The following is a 17125-nucleotide window of genomic DNA, read 5'->3' as shown; positions in this document are numbered from 1 at the left end:
AGCCATGTGAGGGGTTATATACAGGAGAGGATACATGTGAGGGTTATATACAGGACAGGATACAAGCTATGTGAGGGGTTATATACAGGACAGGATACAAGCCATGTGAGGGGTTTATATACAGGAGAGGATACAAGCCATGTGAGGGGTTATATACAGGAGAGGATACAAGCCATGTGAGGGGTTATATACAGGAGAGGACACAAGCCATGTGAGGGTTTATATACAGGACAGGACACCAGCCATGTGAGGGGTTATATACAGGACAGGACACAAGCTATGTGAGGGGTTATATACAGGACAGGACACAAGCCATGTGAGGGGTTCTATACAGGAGAGGATACAAGCCATGTGTGGGGTTATATACAGGAGAGGATACAAGCCATGTGAGGGGTTATATACAGGAGGCGATACAAGCCATGTGAGGGGTTATATACAGGAGAGGATACAAGCCATGTGAAGAGGTTATATACAGGAGAGGATACAAGCCATGTGAGGGGCTATATACAGGAGAGGATACATGTGAGGGGTTATATACAGGAGAGAATACAAGCCATGTGAGGGGTTATATACAGGAGAGGATACAAGCCATGTGAGGGGTTATATACAGGAGAGGACAGAAGCCATGTGAGGGGTTATATACAGGAGAGGATACAAGCCATGTGAGGGGTTATATACAGGACGGGATACAAGCCATGTAAGGGGTTATATACAGGAGAGGACACAAGCCATGTGAGGGAGTTATATACAGGAGAGGATACAAGCCATGTGAGGGGGTTATTTACAGGAGAGGTTACAAGCCATGTGAGGAGTTATATACAGGAGAGGATACATGTGAGGGTTATATACAGGAGAGGATACAAGCCATGTGAGGGGTTATATACAGGACGGGATACAAGCCATGTGAGGGGTTTATATACAGGAGAGGATACAAGCCATGTGAGGGGTTATATACAGGAGAGGATACAAGCCATGTGAGGGGTTATATACAGGAGAGGATACAAGCCATGTGAGGGGTTATATACAGGAGAAGATACATGTGAGGGTTATATACAGGAGAGGATACAAGCCATGTGAGGGGTTATATACAGGAGAGGATACATGTGAGGGTTATATACAGGAGAGGATACAAGCCATGTGAGGGGTTATATACAGGACGGGATACAAGCCATGTGTGGGGTTTATATACAGGAGAGGATACAAGCCATGTGAGGGGTGATAATACAGGAGAGGATACAAGCCATGTGAGGGGTTATATACAGGAGAGGATACAAGCCATGTGAGGGGTTACATACAGGAGAGGATACAAGCCATGTGAGGGGTTATATATAGGAGAGGATACAAGCCATGTGAGGGGTTAGATACAGGAGAGGATACAAGCCATGTGAGGTGTTATATACAGTAGAGGATACAAGCCATGTGAGGAGTTATATACAGGACGGGATACAAGCCATGTAAGGGGTTATATACAGGAGAGGATACAAGCCATGTGTGGGGTTATATACAGGAGAGGACACAAGCCATGTGAGGGGTTCTATACAGGAGAGGATACAAGCCATGTAAGGGGTTATATACAGGAGAGGACACCAGCCATGTGAGGGGTTATATACAGGAGAGGACACAAGCCATGTGAGGAGTTCTATACAGGAGAGGATACAAGCCATGTGAGGGGTTATATACAGGACAGGATACAAGCCATGTGAGGGGTTATATACAGGACAGGACACAAGCCATGTGAGGGGTTATATACAGGAGAGGACACAAGCCCTGTGAGGGGTTATATACTGGAGAGGATACAAGCCATGTGAGGGGTTATATACAGGAGAGGATACAAGCCATGTGAGGGGTTATATACAGGAGAGGATACAAGCCATGTGAGGGGTTATATACAGGAGAGGATACAAGCCATGTGAGGGGTTATATACAGAACAGGACACCAGCCATGTGAGGGGTTATAGACAGGACACCAGCCATGTGAGGGGTTATATACAGGACAGGACACAAGCCATGTGAGGGGTTCTATACAGGAGAGGATACAAGCCATGTGAGGGGTTATATACAGGACAGGATACAAGCCATATGAGGGGTTATATACAGGAGAGGATACAAGCCATGTAAGGGGTTATATACAGGAGAGGACACCAGCCATGTGAGGGGTTATATACAGGGGAGGACACAAGCCATGTGAGGGGTTATATACAGGAGAGGACACCAGCCATGTGAGGGGTTCTATACTTGAGAGGATACAAGCCATGTGATGGGGTTATATACAGGATAGGATACAAGCCATGTGAGGGGTTATATACAGGAGAGGATACAAGCCATATGAGGGGTTATATACAGGAGAGGATACAAGCCATGTGAGGGGTTATATACAGGAGAGGAAACCAGCCATGTGAGGGGTTATATACAGGAGAGGACACAAGCCATGTGAGGGGCTATATACAGGAGAGGATACAAGCCATATGAGGGGTTATATACAGGACGGGATACAAGCCATGTGAGGGGTTTATATACAGGAGAGGATACAAGCCATGTGAGGGGTTTATATACAGGAGAGGATAAAAGCCATGTGAGGGAATATATACAGGAGAGGATACAAGCCATGTGAGGGGTTATATACAGGAGAGGATACAAGCCATGTGAGGGGTTATATATAGGATAGGACACAAGCCATGTGAGGGGTTATATACAGGAGAGGATACAAGCCATGTGAGGGGGTTATATACAGGAAAGGATACAAGCCATGTGAGGGGTTATATACAGGACGGGATACAAGCCATGTGAGGTGTTATATACAGGACGGGATACAAGCCATGTAAGGGGTTATATTCAGGAGAGGAGACAAGCCATGTGAGGGGGTTATATACAGGAGAGGATGCAAGCCATGTGAGGGGGTTATTTACAGGAGAGGATACAAGCCATGTGAGAGGTTATATACAGGAGAGGATACAAGCCATGTGAGGGGTTATATACAGGAGAGGAGACAAGCCATGTGAGGGGGTTATATACAGGAGAGGATACAAGCCATGTGAGGTGGTTATATACAGGAGAGGATACAACCCATGTGAGGGGTAATATACAGGACAGGACACCAGCCATGTGAGGGGTTATATACAGGACAGGACACCAGCCATGTGAGGGGTTATATACAGAACAGGACACAAGCCATGTGAGGGGTTCTATACAGGAGAGGATACAAGCCATGTGTGGGGTTCTCTACAGGAGAGGATACAAGCCATGTGAGGGGTTATATACAGGAGAGGACAAAAGCCCTGTGAGGGGTTATATACAGGAGAGGATACAAGCCATGTGAGGGGTTCTCTACAGGAGAGGATACAAGCCATGTGAGGGGTTATATACAGGACAGGATACAAGCCATTTGAGGGGTTATATACAGGACAGGACACAAGCCATGTGAGGGGTTATATACAGGAGAGGACAAAAGCCCTGTGAGGGGTTATATAGAGGAGAGGATACAAGCCATGTGAGGGGTTATATACAGAAGAGGACACAAGCCATGTGAGGGGTTATATACAGGAGAGGATACAAGCCATGTGAGGGGTTATATACAGGAGAGGACACAAGCCATGTGAGGGGTTATATACAGGAGAGGATACAAGCCATGTGTGGGGTTATATACAGGAGAGGATACAAGCCATGTGAGGGGTTATATACAGGAGAGGATACAAGCCATGTGAGGGGTTATATACAGGAGAGGACACAAGCCCTGTGAGGGGTTATATACAGGAGAGGATACAAGCCATGTGAGGGGTTCTATACAGGAGAGGATACAAGCCATGTAAGGGGTTATATACAGGACAGGATACAAGCCATTTGAGGGGTTATATACAGGACAGGACACAAGCCATGTGAGGGGTTATATACAGGACAGGACACAAGCCCTGTGAGGGGTTATATACAGGAGAGGATACAAGCCATGTGAGGGGTTATATACAGGAGAGGACACAAGCCATGTGAGGGGTTATATACAGGAGAGGATACAAGCCATGTGAGGGGTTATATACAGGACAGGATACAAGCCATGTGAGGGGTTATATACAGGACAGGACACAAGCCATGTGAGGGGTTATATATAGGAGAGGACACCAGCCATGTGAGGGGTTATATACAGGAGAGGATACAAGCCATGTGAGGGGTTATATACAGGAGAGGATACAAGCCATGTGAGGGGTTATATACAGGACAGGATGCAAGCCTTGTGAGGGGTTTTATACAGGACAGGACACAAGCCATGTGAGGGGTTATATACAGGTGAGGACACAAGCCCTGGGAGGGGTTATATACTGGAGAGGATACAAGCCATGTGAGGGGTTATATACAGGAGAGGATACAAGCCATGTGAGGGGTTATATACAGGAGAGGATACAAGCCATGTGAGGGGTTATATACAGGAGAGGATACAAGCCATGTGAGGGGTTATATACAGGACAGGACACCAGCCATGTGAGGGGTTATATACAGGACAGGACCCCAGCCATTTGAGGGGTTCTATACAGGAGAGGATACAAGCCATGTGAGGGGTTATATACAGGACAGGATACAAGCCATATGAGGGGTTATATACAGGAGAGGATACAAGCCATGTGAGGGGTTATATACAGGAGAGGACACCAGCCATGTGAGGGGTTATATACAGGGGAGGACACAAGCCATGTGAGGGGTTATATACAGGACAGGACACCAGCCATGTGAGGGGTTCTATACAGCAGAGGATACAAGCCATGTGAGGGGTTATATACAGGACAGGATACAAGCCATATGAGGGGTTATATACAGGAGAGGATACAAGCCATGTGAGGGGTTATATACAGGAGAGGACACCAGCCATGTGAGGGGTTATATACAGGGGAGGACACAAGCCATGTGAGGGGTTATATACAGGACAGGACACCAGCCATGTGAGGGGTTCTATACAGCAGAGGATACAAGCCATGTGATGGGGTTATATACAGGATAGGATACAAGCCATGTGAGGGGTTATATACAGGAGAGGATACAAGCCATGTGAGGGGTTATATAAAGGAGAGGATACAAGCCATGTGAGGGGTTATATACAGGAGAGGACACCAGCCATGTGAGGGGTTATATACATGAGAGGACACAAGCCATGTGAGGGGTTATATACAGGAGAGGATACATGTGAGGGTTATATACAGGAGAGGATACAAGCCATATGAGGGGTTATATACAGGACGGGATACAAGAAATGTGAGGGGTTTATATACAGGACAGGATACAAGCCATGTGAGGGGTTTATATACAGGAGAGGATAGAAGCCATGTGAGGGAATATATACAGGAGAGGATACAAGCCATGTGAGGGGTTATATACAGGAGAGGATACAAGCCATGTGAGGGGTTATATATAGGAGAGGACACAAGCCATGAGAGGGGTTATATACAGGAGAGGATACAAGCCATGTGAGGGGGTTATATAAAGGAAAGGATACAAGCCATGTGAGGGGTTATATACAGGACGGGATACAAGCCATGTGAGGTGTTATATACAGGACGGGATACAAGCCATGTGAGGGGTTTATATACAGGAGAGGATACAAGCCATGTGAGGGGTTATATACAGGAGAGGATACAAGCCATGTGAGGGGTTATATACAGGAGAGGATACAAGCCATGTGAGGGGTTATATACAGGAGAAGATACATGTGAGGGTTATATACAGGAGAGGATACAAGCCATGTGAGGGGTTATATACAGGAGAGGATACATGTGAGGGTTATATACAGGAGAGGATACAAGCCATGTGAGGGGTTATATACAGGACGGGATACAAGCCATGTGTGGGGTTTATATACAGGAGAGGATACAAGCCATGTGAGGGGTGATAATACAGGAGAGGATACAAGCCATGTGAGGGGTTATATACAGGAGAGGATACAAGCCATGTGAGGGGTTACATACAGGAGAGGATACAAGCCATGTGAGGGGTTATATATAGGAGAGGATACAAGCCATGTGAGGGGTTAGATACAGGAGAGGATACAAGCCATGTGAGGTGTTATATACAGTAGAGGATACAAGCCATGTGAGGAGTTATATACAGGACGGGATACAAGCCATGTAAGGGGTTATATACAGGAGAGGATACAAGCCATGTGTGGGGTTATATACAGGAGAGGACACAAGCCATGTGAGGGGTTCTATACAGGAGAGGATACAAGCCATGTAAGGGGTTATATACAGGAGAGGACACCAGCCATGTGAGGGGTTATATACAGGAGAGGACACAAGCCATGTGAGGAGTTCTATACAGGAGAGGATACAAGCCATGTGAGGGGTTATATACAGGACAGGATACAAGCCATGTGAGGGGTTATATACAGGACAGGACACAAGCCATGTGAGGGGTTATATACAGGAGAGGACACAAGCCCTGTGAGGGGTTATATACTGGAGAGGATACAAGCCATGTGAGGGGTTATATACAGGAGAGGATACAAGCCATGTGAGGGGTTATATACAGGAGAGGATACAAGCCATGTGAGGGGTTATATACAGGAGAGGATACAAGCCATGTGAGGGGTTATATACAGAACAGGACACCAGCCATGTGAGGGGTTATAGACAGGACACCAGCCATGTGAGGGGTTATATACAGGACAGGACACAAGCCATGTGAGGGGTTCTATACAGGAGAGGATACAAGCCATGTGAGGGGTTATATACAGGACAGGATACAAGCCATATGAGGGGTTATATACAGGAGAGGATACAAGCCATGTAAGGGGTTATATACAGGAGAGGACACCAGCCATGTGAGGGGTTATATACAGGGGAGGACACAAGCCATGTGAGGGGTTATATACAGGAGAGGACACCAGCCATGTGAGGGGTTCTATACTTGAGAGGATACAAGCCATGTGATGGGGTTATATACAGGATAGGATACAAGCCATGTGAGGGGTTATATACAGGAGAGGATACAAGCCATATGAGGGGTTATATACAGGAGAGGATACAAGCCATGTGAGGGGTTATATACAGGAGAGGAAACCAGCCATGTGAGGGGTTATATACAGGAGAGGACACAAGCCATGTGAGGGGCTATATACAGGAGAGGATACAAGCCATATGAGGGGTTATATACAGGACGGGATACAAGCCATGTGAGGGGTTTATATACAGGAGAGGATACAAGCCATGTGAGGGGTTTATATACAGGAGAGGATAAAAGCCATGTGAGGGAATATATACAGGAGAGGATACAAGCCATGTGAGGGGTTATATACAGGAGAGGATACAAGCCATGTGAGGGGTTATATATAGGATAGGACACAAGCCATGTGAGGGGTTATATACAGGAGAGGATACAAGCCATGTGAGGGGGTTATATACAGGAAAGGATACAAGCCATGTGAGGGGTTATATACAGGACGGGATACAAGCCATGTGAGGTGTTATATACAGGACGGGATACAAGCCATGTAAGGGGTTATATTCAGGAGAGGAGACAAGCCATGTGAGGGGGTTATATACAGGAGAGGATGCAAGCCATGTGAGGGGGTTATTTACAGGAGAGGATACAAGCCATGTGAGAGGTTATATACAGGAGAGGATACAAGCCATGTGAGGGGTTATATACAGGAGAGGAGACAAGCCATGTGAGGGGGTTATATACAGGAGAGGATACAAGCCATGTGAGGTGGTTATATACAGGAGAGGATACAACCCATGTGAGGGGTAATATACAGGACAGGACACCAGCCATGTGAGGGGTTATATACAGGACAGGACACCAGCCATGTGAGGGGTTATATACAGGACAGGACACAAGCCATGTGAGGGGTTATATACAGGAGAGGATACAAGCCATGTGTGGGGTTCTCTACAGGAGAGGATACAAGCCATGTGAGGGGTTATATACAGGAGAGGACAAAAGCCCTGTGAGGGGTTATATACAGGAGAGGATACAAGCCATGTGAGGGGTTCTCTACAGGAGAGGATACAAGCCATGTGAGGGGTTATATACAGGACAGGATACAAGCCATTTGAGGGGTTATATACAGGACAGGACACAAGCCATGTGAGGGGTTATATACAGGAGAGGACAAAAGCCCTGTGAGGGGTTATATAGAGGAGAGGATACAAGCCATGTGAGGGGTTATATACAGAAGAGGACACAAGCCATGTGAGGGGTTATATACAGGAGAGGATACAAGCCATGTGAGGGGTTATATACAGGAGAGGACACAAGCCATGTGAGGGGTTATATACAGGAGAGGATACAAGCCATGTGTGGGGTTATATACAGGAGAGGATACAAGCCATGTGAGGGGTTATATACAGGAGAGGATACAAGCCATGTGAGGGGTTATATACAGGAGAGGACACAAGCCCTGTGAGGGGTTATATACAGGAGAGGATACAAGCCATGTGAGGGGTTCTATACAGGAGAGGATACAAGCCATGTAAGGGGTTATATACAGGACAGGATACAAGCCATTTGAGGGGTTATATACAGGACAGGACACAAGCCATGTGAGGGGTTATATACAGGACAGGACACAAGCCCTGTGAGGGGTTATATACAGGAGAGGATACAAGCCATGTGAGGGGTTATATACAGGAGAGGACACAAGCCATGTGAGGGGTTATATACAGGAGAGGATACAAGCCATGTGAGGGGTTATATACAGGACAGGATACAAGCCATGTGAGGGGTTATATACAGGACAGGACACAAGCCATGTGAGGGGTTATATACAGGAGAGGACACCAGCCATGTGAGGGGTTATATACAGGAGAGGATACAAGCCATGTGAGGGGTTATATACAGGAGAGGATACAAGCCATGTGAGGGGTTATATACAGGACAGGATGCAAGCCTTGTGAGGGGTTTTATACAGGACAGGACACAAGCCATGTGAGGGGTTATATACAGGTGAGGACACAAGCCCTGGGAGGGGTTATATACTGGAGAGGATACAAGCCATGTGAGGGGTTATATACAGGAGAGGATACAAGCCATGTGAGGGGTTATATACAGGAGAGGATACAAGCCATGTGAGGGGTTATATACAGGAGAGGATACAAGCCATGTGAGGGGTTATATACAGGACAGGACACCAGCCATGTGAGGGGTTATATACAGGACAGGACCCCAGCCATTTGAGGGGTTCTATACAGGAGAGGATACAAGCCATGTGAGGGGTTATATACAGGACAGGATACAAGCCATATGAGGGGTTATATACAGGAGAGGATACAAGCCATGTGAGGGGTTATATACAGGAGAGGACACCAGCCATGTGAGGGGTTATATACAGGGGAGGACACAAGCCATGTGAGGGGTTATATACAGGACAGGACACCAGCCATGTGAGGGGTTCTATACAGCAGAGGATACAAGCCATGTGAGGGGTTATATACAGGACAGGATACAAGCCATATGAGGGGTTATATACAGGAGAGGATACAAGCCATGTGAGGGGTTATATACAGGAGAGGACACCAGCCATGTGAGGGGTTATATACAGGGGAGGACACAAGCCATGTGAGGGGTTATATACAGGACAGGACACCAGCCATGTGAGGGGTTCTATACAGCAGAGGATACAAGCCATGTGATGGGGTTATATACAGGATAGGATACAAGCCATGTGAGGGGTTATATACAGGAGAGGATACAAGCCATGTGAGGGGTTATATAAAGGAGAGGATACAAGCCATGTGAGGGGTTATATACAGGAGAGGACACCAGCCATGTGAGGGGTTATATACATGAGAGGACACAAGCCATGTGAGGGGTTATATACAGGAGAGGATACATGTGAGGGTTATATACAGGAGAGGATACAAGCCATATGAGGGGTTATATACAGGACGGGATACAAGAAATGTGAGGGGTTTATATACAGGACAGGATACAAGCCATGTGAGGGGTTTATATACAGGAGAGGATAGAAGCCATGTGAGGGAATATATACAGGAGAGGATACAAGCCATGTGAGGGGTTATATACAGGAGAGGATACAAGCCATGTGAGGGGTTATATATAGGAGAGGACACAAGCCATGAGAGGGGTTATATACAGGAGAGGATACAAGCCATGTGAGGGGGTTATATAAAGGAAAGGATACAAGCCATGTGAGGGGTTATATACAGGACGGGATACAAGCCAAGTGAGGTGTTATATACAGGACGGGATACAAGCCATGTAAGGGGTTATATTCAGGAGAGGAGACAAGCCATGTGAGGGGGTTATATACAGGAGAGGATGCAAGCCATGTGAGGGGGTTATTTACAGGAGAGGATACAAGCCATGTGAGAGGTTATATACAGGAGAGGATACATGTGAGGGGGTTATTTACAGGAGAGGATACAAGCCATGTGAGAGGTTATATACAGGAGAGGATACAAGCCATGTGAGGGGTTATATACAGGAGAGGACACAAGCCATGTGAGGGGTTATATACAGGACAGGACACCAGCCATGTGAGGGGTTATATACAGGACAGGACACCAGCCATGTGAGGGGTTATATACAGGACAGGACACAAGCCATGTGAGGGGTTCTATACAGGAGAGGATACAAGCCATGTGTGGGGTTATATACAGGAGAGGATACAAGCCATGTGAGGGGTTATATACAGGAGAGGATACAAGCTATGTGAGGGGTTATATACAGGACAGGATACAAGCCATGTGAGGGGTTATATACAGGAGAGGATACATGTGAGGGTTATATACAGGAGAGGATACAAGCCATGTGAGGGGTTATATACAGGACGGGATATAAGCCATGTGAGGGATTTATATACAGGAGAGGATACAAGCCATGTGAGGGGTTATATACAGGAGAGGATACAAGCCATGTGAGGGGTTATATACAGGAGAGGATACAAGCCATGTGAGGGGTTATATACAGGAGAAGATACATGTGAGGGTTATATACAGGAGAGGATACAAGCCATGTGAGTGGTTATATACAGGAGAGGATACATGTGAGGGTTATATACAGGAGAGGATACAAGCTATGTGAGGGGTTATATACAGGACGGGATACAAGCCATGTGAGGGGTTTATATACAGGAGAGGATACAAGCCATGTGAGGGGTTATATACAGGAGAGGATACAAGCCATGTGAGGGGTTATATACAGGAGAGGACACAAGCCATGTGAGGGTTTATATACAGGACAGGACACCAGCCATGTGAGGGGTTATATACAGGACAGGACACCAGCCATGTGAGGGGTTATATACAGGACAGGACACAAGCCATGTGAGGGGTTCTATACAGGAGAGGATACAAGCCATGTGTGGGGTTATATACAGGAGAGGATACAAGCCATGTGAGGGGTTTATATACAGGAGAGGATACAAGCCATGTGAGGGGTGATAATACAGGAGAGGATACAAGCCATGTGAGGGGTTATATACAGGAGAGGATACAAGCCATGTGAGGGGTTATATATAGGAGAGGATACAAGCCATGTGAGGGGTTACATACAGGAGAGGATACAAGCCATGTGAGGGGTTATATATAGGAGAGGATACAAGCCATGTGAGGGGTTAGATACAGGAGAGGATACAAGCCATGTGAGGTGTTATATACAGTAGAGGATACAAGCCATGTGAGGAGTTATATACAGGACGGGATACAAGCCATGTAAGGGGTTATATACAGGAGAGGATACAAGCCATGTGTGGGGTTATATACAGGAGAGGACACAAGCCATGTGAGGGGTTATATACAGGAGAGGACACAAGCCCTGTGAGGGGTTATATACAGGAGAGGATACAAGAATTGTGAGGGGTTATATACAGGAGAAGACACAAGCCATGTGAGGGGTTATATACAGGAGAGGATACAAGCCATGTGAGGGGTTATATACAGGACAGGATACAAGCCATGTGAGGGGTTATATACAGGACAGGACACAAGCCATGTGAGGGGTTATATACAGGAGAGGACACAAGCCCTGTGAGGGGTTATATACAGGAGAGAATACAAGCCATGTGAGGGGTTATATACAGGAGAGGACGCAAGCCATGTGAGGGGTTATATACAGGAGAGGATACAAGCCATGTGAGGGGTTATATACAGGACAGGACACAAGCCATGTGAGGGGTTATATACAGGAGAGGACATAAGCCCTGTGAGGGGTTATATACTGGAGAGGATACAAGCCATGTGAGGGGTTATATACAGGAGAGGATACAAGCCATGTGAGGGGTTATATACAGGAGAGGATACAAGCCATGTGAGGGGTTATATACAGGAGAGGATACAAACCATGTGAGGGGTTATATACAGGACAGGACACCAGCCATGTGAGGGGTTATAGACAGGACACCAGCCATGTGAGGGGTTATATATAGGACAGGACACAAGCCATGTGAGGGGTTCTATACAGGAGAGGATACAAGCCATGTGATGGGGTTATATACAGGATAGGATACAAGCCATGTGAGGGGTTATATACTGGAGAGGATACAAGCCATGTGAGGGGTTATATACAGGAGAGGACACCAGCCATGTGAGGGGTTCTATACAGGAGAGGATACAAGCCATGTGATGGGGTTATATACAGGATAGGATACAAGCCATGTGAGGGGTTATATACTGGAGAGGATACAAGCCATGTGAGGGGTTATATACAGGAGAGGACACCAGCCATGTGAGGGGTTATATACAGGGGAGGACACAAGCCATGTGAGGGGTTATATACAGGAGAGGACACCAGCCATGTGAGGGGTTCTATACAGGAGAGGATACAAGCCATGTGATGGGGTTATATACAGGATAGGATACAAGCCATGTGAGGGGTTATATACAGGAGAGGATACAAGCCATATGAGGGGTTATATACAGGAGAGGATACAAGCCATGTGAGGGGTTATATACAGGAGAGGAAACCAGCCATGTGAGGGGTAATATACAGGAGAGGACACAAGCCATGTGAGGGGTTATATACAGGAGAGGATACATGTGAGGGTTATATACAGGAGAGGATACAAGCCATATGCGGGGTTATATACAGGACGGGATACAAGCCATGTGAGGGGTTTATATACAGGAGAGGATACAAGCCATGTGAGGGGTTTATATACAGGAGAGGATAAAAGCCATGTGAGGGAATATATAAAGGAGAGGATACAAGCCATGTGAGGGGCTATATACAGGAGAGGATACAAGCCATGTGAGGGGTTATGTATAGGATAGGACACAAGCCATGTGAGGGGTTATATATAGGAGAGGATACAAGCCATGTGAGGGGGTTATATACAGGAAAGGATACAAGCCATGTGAGGGGTTATATACAGGACGGGATACAAGCCATGTGAGGTGTTATATACAGTACGGGATACAAGCCATGTAATGGGTTTTATTCAGGAGAGGAGACAAGCCATGTGAGGGGGTTATATACAGGAGAGGATGCAAGCCATGTGAGGGGGTTATTTACAGGAGAGGATACAAGCCATGTGAGAGGTTATATACAGGAGAGGATACAAGCCATGTGAGGGGTTATATACAGGAGAGGACACAAGCCATGTGAGGGGTTATATACAGGACAGGACACTAGCCATGTGAGGGGTTATATACAGGACAGGACACCAGCCATGTGAGGGGTTATATACAGGACAGGACACAAGCCATGTGAGGGGTTATATACAGGAGAGGATACAAGCCATGTGTGGGGTTATATACAGGAGAGGATACAAGCCATGTGAGGGGTTATATACAGGAGAGGACAAAAGCCCTGTGAGGGGTTATATACAGGAGAGGATACAAGCCATGTGAGGGGTTCTCTACAGGAGAGGATACAAGCCATGTGAGGGGTTATATACAGGACAGGATACAAGCCATTTGAGGGGTTATATACAGGACAGGACACAAGCCATGTGAGGGGTTATTTACAGGAGAGGACACAAGCCCTGTGAGGGGTTATATACAGGAGAGGATACAAGCCATGTGAGGGGTTATATACAGAAGAGGACACAAGCCATGTGAGGGGTTATATACAGGAGAGGATACAAGCCATGTGAGGGGTTATATACAGGAGAGGACACAAGCCATGTGAGGGGTTATATACAGGACAGGACACAAGCCATGTGAGGGGTTCTATACAGGAGAGGATACAAGCCATGTGTGGGGTTATATACAGGAGAGGATACAAGCCATGTGAGGGGTTATATACAGGAGAGGACACAAGCCCTGTGAGGGGTTATATACAGGAGAGGATAAAAGCCATGTGAGGGCTTCTATACCGGAGAGGATACAAGCCATTTGAGGGGTTATATACAGGACAGGATACAAGCCATTTGAGGGGTTATATACAGGACAGGACACAAGCCATGTGAGGGGTTATATACAGGAGAGGACACAAGCCCTGTGAGGGGTTATATACAGGAGAGGATACAAGCCATGTGCGGGGTTATATACAGGAGAGGACACAAGCCATGTGAGGGGTTATATACAGGAGAGGATACAAGCCATGTGAGGGGTTATATACAGGACAGGATACAAGCCATGTGAGGGGTTATATACAGAACAGGACACAAGCCATGTGAGGGGTTATATACAGGAGAGGACACCAGCCATGTGAGGGGTTATATACAGGAGAGGATACAAGCCATGTGAGGGGTTATATACAGGAGAGGATACAAGCCATGTGAGGGGTTATATACAAGACAGGATGCAAGCCATGTGAGGGGTTATATACAGGACAGGACACAAGCCATGTGAGGGGTTATATACAGGTGAGGACACAAGCCCTGGGAGTGGTTATATACTGGAGAGGATACAAGCCATGTGAGGGGTTATATACAGGAGAGGATACAAGCCATGTGAGGGGTTATATACAGGAGAGGATACAAGCCATGTGAGGGGTTATATGCAGGAGAGGATACAAGCCATGTGAGGGGTTATATACAGGACAGGACACCAGCCATGTGAGGGGTTATATACAGGACAGGACACCAGCCATGTGAGGGGTTATATACAGGACGGAACACAAGCCATGTGAGGGGTTCTATACAGGAGAGGATACAAGCCATGTGAGGGGTTATATACAGGACAGGATACAAGCCATATGAGGGGTTATATACAGGAGAGGATACAAGCCATGTGAGGGGTTATATACAGGAGAGGACACCAGCCATGTGAGGGGTTATATACAGGGGAGGACACAAGCCATGTGAGGGGTTATATACAGGACAGGACACCAGCCATGTGAGGGGTTCTATACAGCAGAGGATACAAGCCATGTGATGGGGTTATATACAGGATAGGATACAAGCCATGTGAGGGGTTATATACAGGAGAGGATACAAGCCATATGAGGGGTTATATACAGGAGAGGATACAAGCCATGTGAGGGGTTATATACTGGAGAGGACACCAGCCATGTGAGGGGTTATATACATGAGAGGACACAAGCCATGTGAGGGGTTATATACAGGAGAGGATACATGTGAGGGTTATATACAGGAGAGGATACAAGCCATATGAGGGGTTATATACAGGACGGGATACAAGAAATGTGAGGGGTTTATATACAGGACAGGATACAAGCCATGTGAGGGGTTTATATACAGGAGAGGATACAAGCCATGTGAGGGGTTATATACAGGAGAGGATACAAGCCATGTGAGGGGTTATATACAGGAGAGGATACAAGCCATGTGAGGGGTTATATATAGGAGAGGACACAAGCCATGAGAGGGGTTATATACAGGAGAGGATACAAGCCATGTGAGGGGGTTATATACAGGAAAGGATACAAGCCATGTGAGGGGTTATATACAGGACGGGATACAAGCCATGTGAGGTGTTATATACAGGACGGGATACAAGCCATGTAAGGGGTTATATTCAGGAGAGGAGACAAGCCATGTGAGGGGGTTATATACAGGAGAGGATGCAAGCCATGTGAGGGGGTTATTTACAGGAGAGGATACAAGCCATGTGAGAGGTTATATACAGGAGAGGATACATGTGAGGGGGTTATTTACAGGAGAGGATACAAGCCATGTGAGAGGTTAAATACAGGAGAGGATACAAGCCATGTGAGGGGTTATATACAGGAGAGGACACAAGCAATGTGAGGGGTTATATACAGGACAGGACACCAGCCATGTGAGGGGTTATATACAGGACAGGACACCAGCCATGTGAGGGGTTATATACAGGACAGGACACAAGCCATGTGAGGGGTTCTATACAGGAGAGGATGCAAGCCATGTGTGGGGTTATATACAGGAGAGGATACAAGCCATGTGAGGGGTTATATACAGGAGAGGATACAAGCTATGTGAGGGGTTATATACAGGACAGGATACAAGCCATGTGAGGGGTTATATACAGGAGAGGATACATGTGAGGGTTATATACAGGAGAGGATACAAGCCATGTGAGGGGTTATATACAGGACGGGATATAAGCCATGTGAGGGATTTATATACAGGAGAGGATACAAGCCATGTGAGGGGTTATATACAGGAGAGGATACAAGCCATGTGAGGGGTTATATACAGGAGAAGATACATGTGAGGGTTATATACAGGAGAGGTACAAGCCATGTGAGGGGTTATATACAGGAGAGGATACATGTGAGGGTTATATACAGGAGAGGATACAAGCTATGTGAGGGGTTATATACAGGACAGGATACAAGCCATGTGAGGGGTTTATATACAGGAGAGGATACAAGCCATGTGAGGGGTTATATACAGGAGAGGATACAAGCCATGTGAGGGGTTATATACAGGAGAGGACACAAGCCATGTGAGGGTTTATATACAGGACAGGACACCAGCCATGTGAGGGGTTATATACAGGACAGGACACAAGCTATGTGAGGGGTTATATACAGGACAGGACACAAGCCATGTGAGGGGTTCTATACAGGAGAGGATACAAGCCATGTGTGGGGTTATATACAGGAGAGGATACAAGCCATGTGAGGGGTTATATACAGGAGGCGATACAAGCCATGTGAGGGGTTATATACAGGAGAGGATACAAGCCATGTGAAGAGGTTATATACAGGAGAGGATACAAGCCATGTGAGGGGCTATATACAGGAGAGGATACATGTGAGGGGTTATATACAGGAGAGAATACAAGCCATGTGAGGG

The sequence above is a fragment of the Engystomops pustulosus genome, chromosome 2, assembly GCF_040894005.1.
Source record: "Engystomops pustulosus chromosome 2, aEngPut4.maternal, whole genome shotgun sequence".
Classification (NCBI taxonomy): Eukaryota; Metazoa; Chordata; class Amphibia; order Anura; family Leptodactylidae; genus Engystomops; species Engystomops pustulosus.
The sequence above is the reverse complement of the archived record's forward strand: the minus strand, read 5'-3'. Positions refer to the sequence as shown.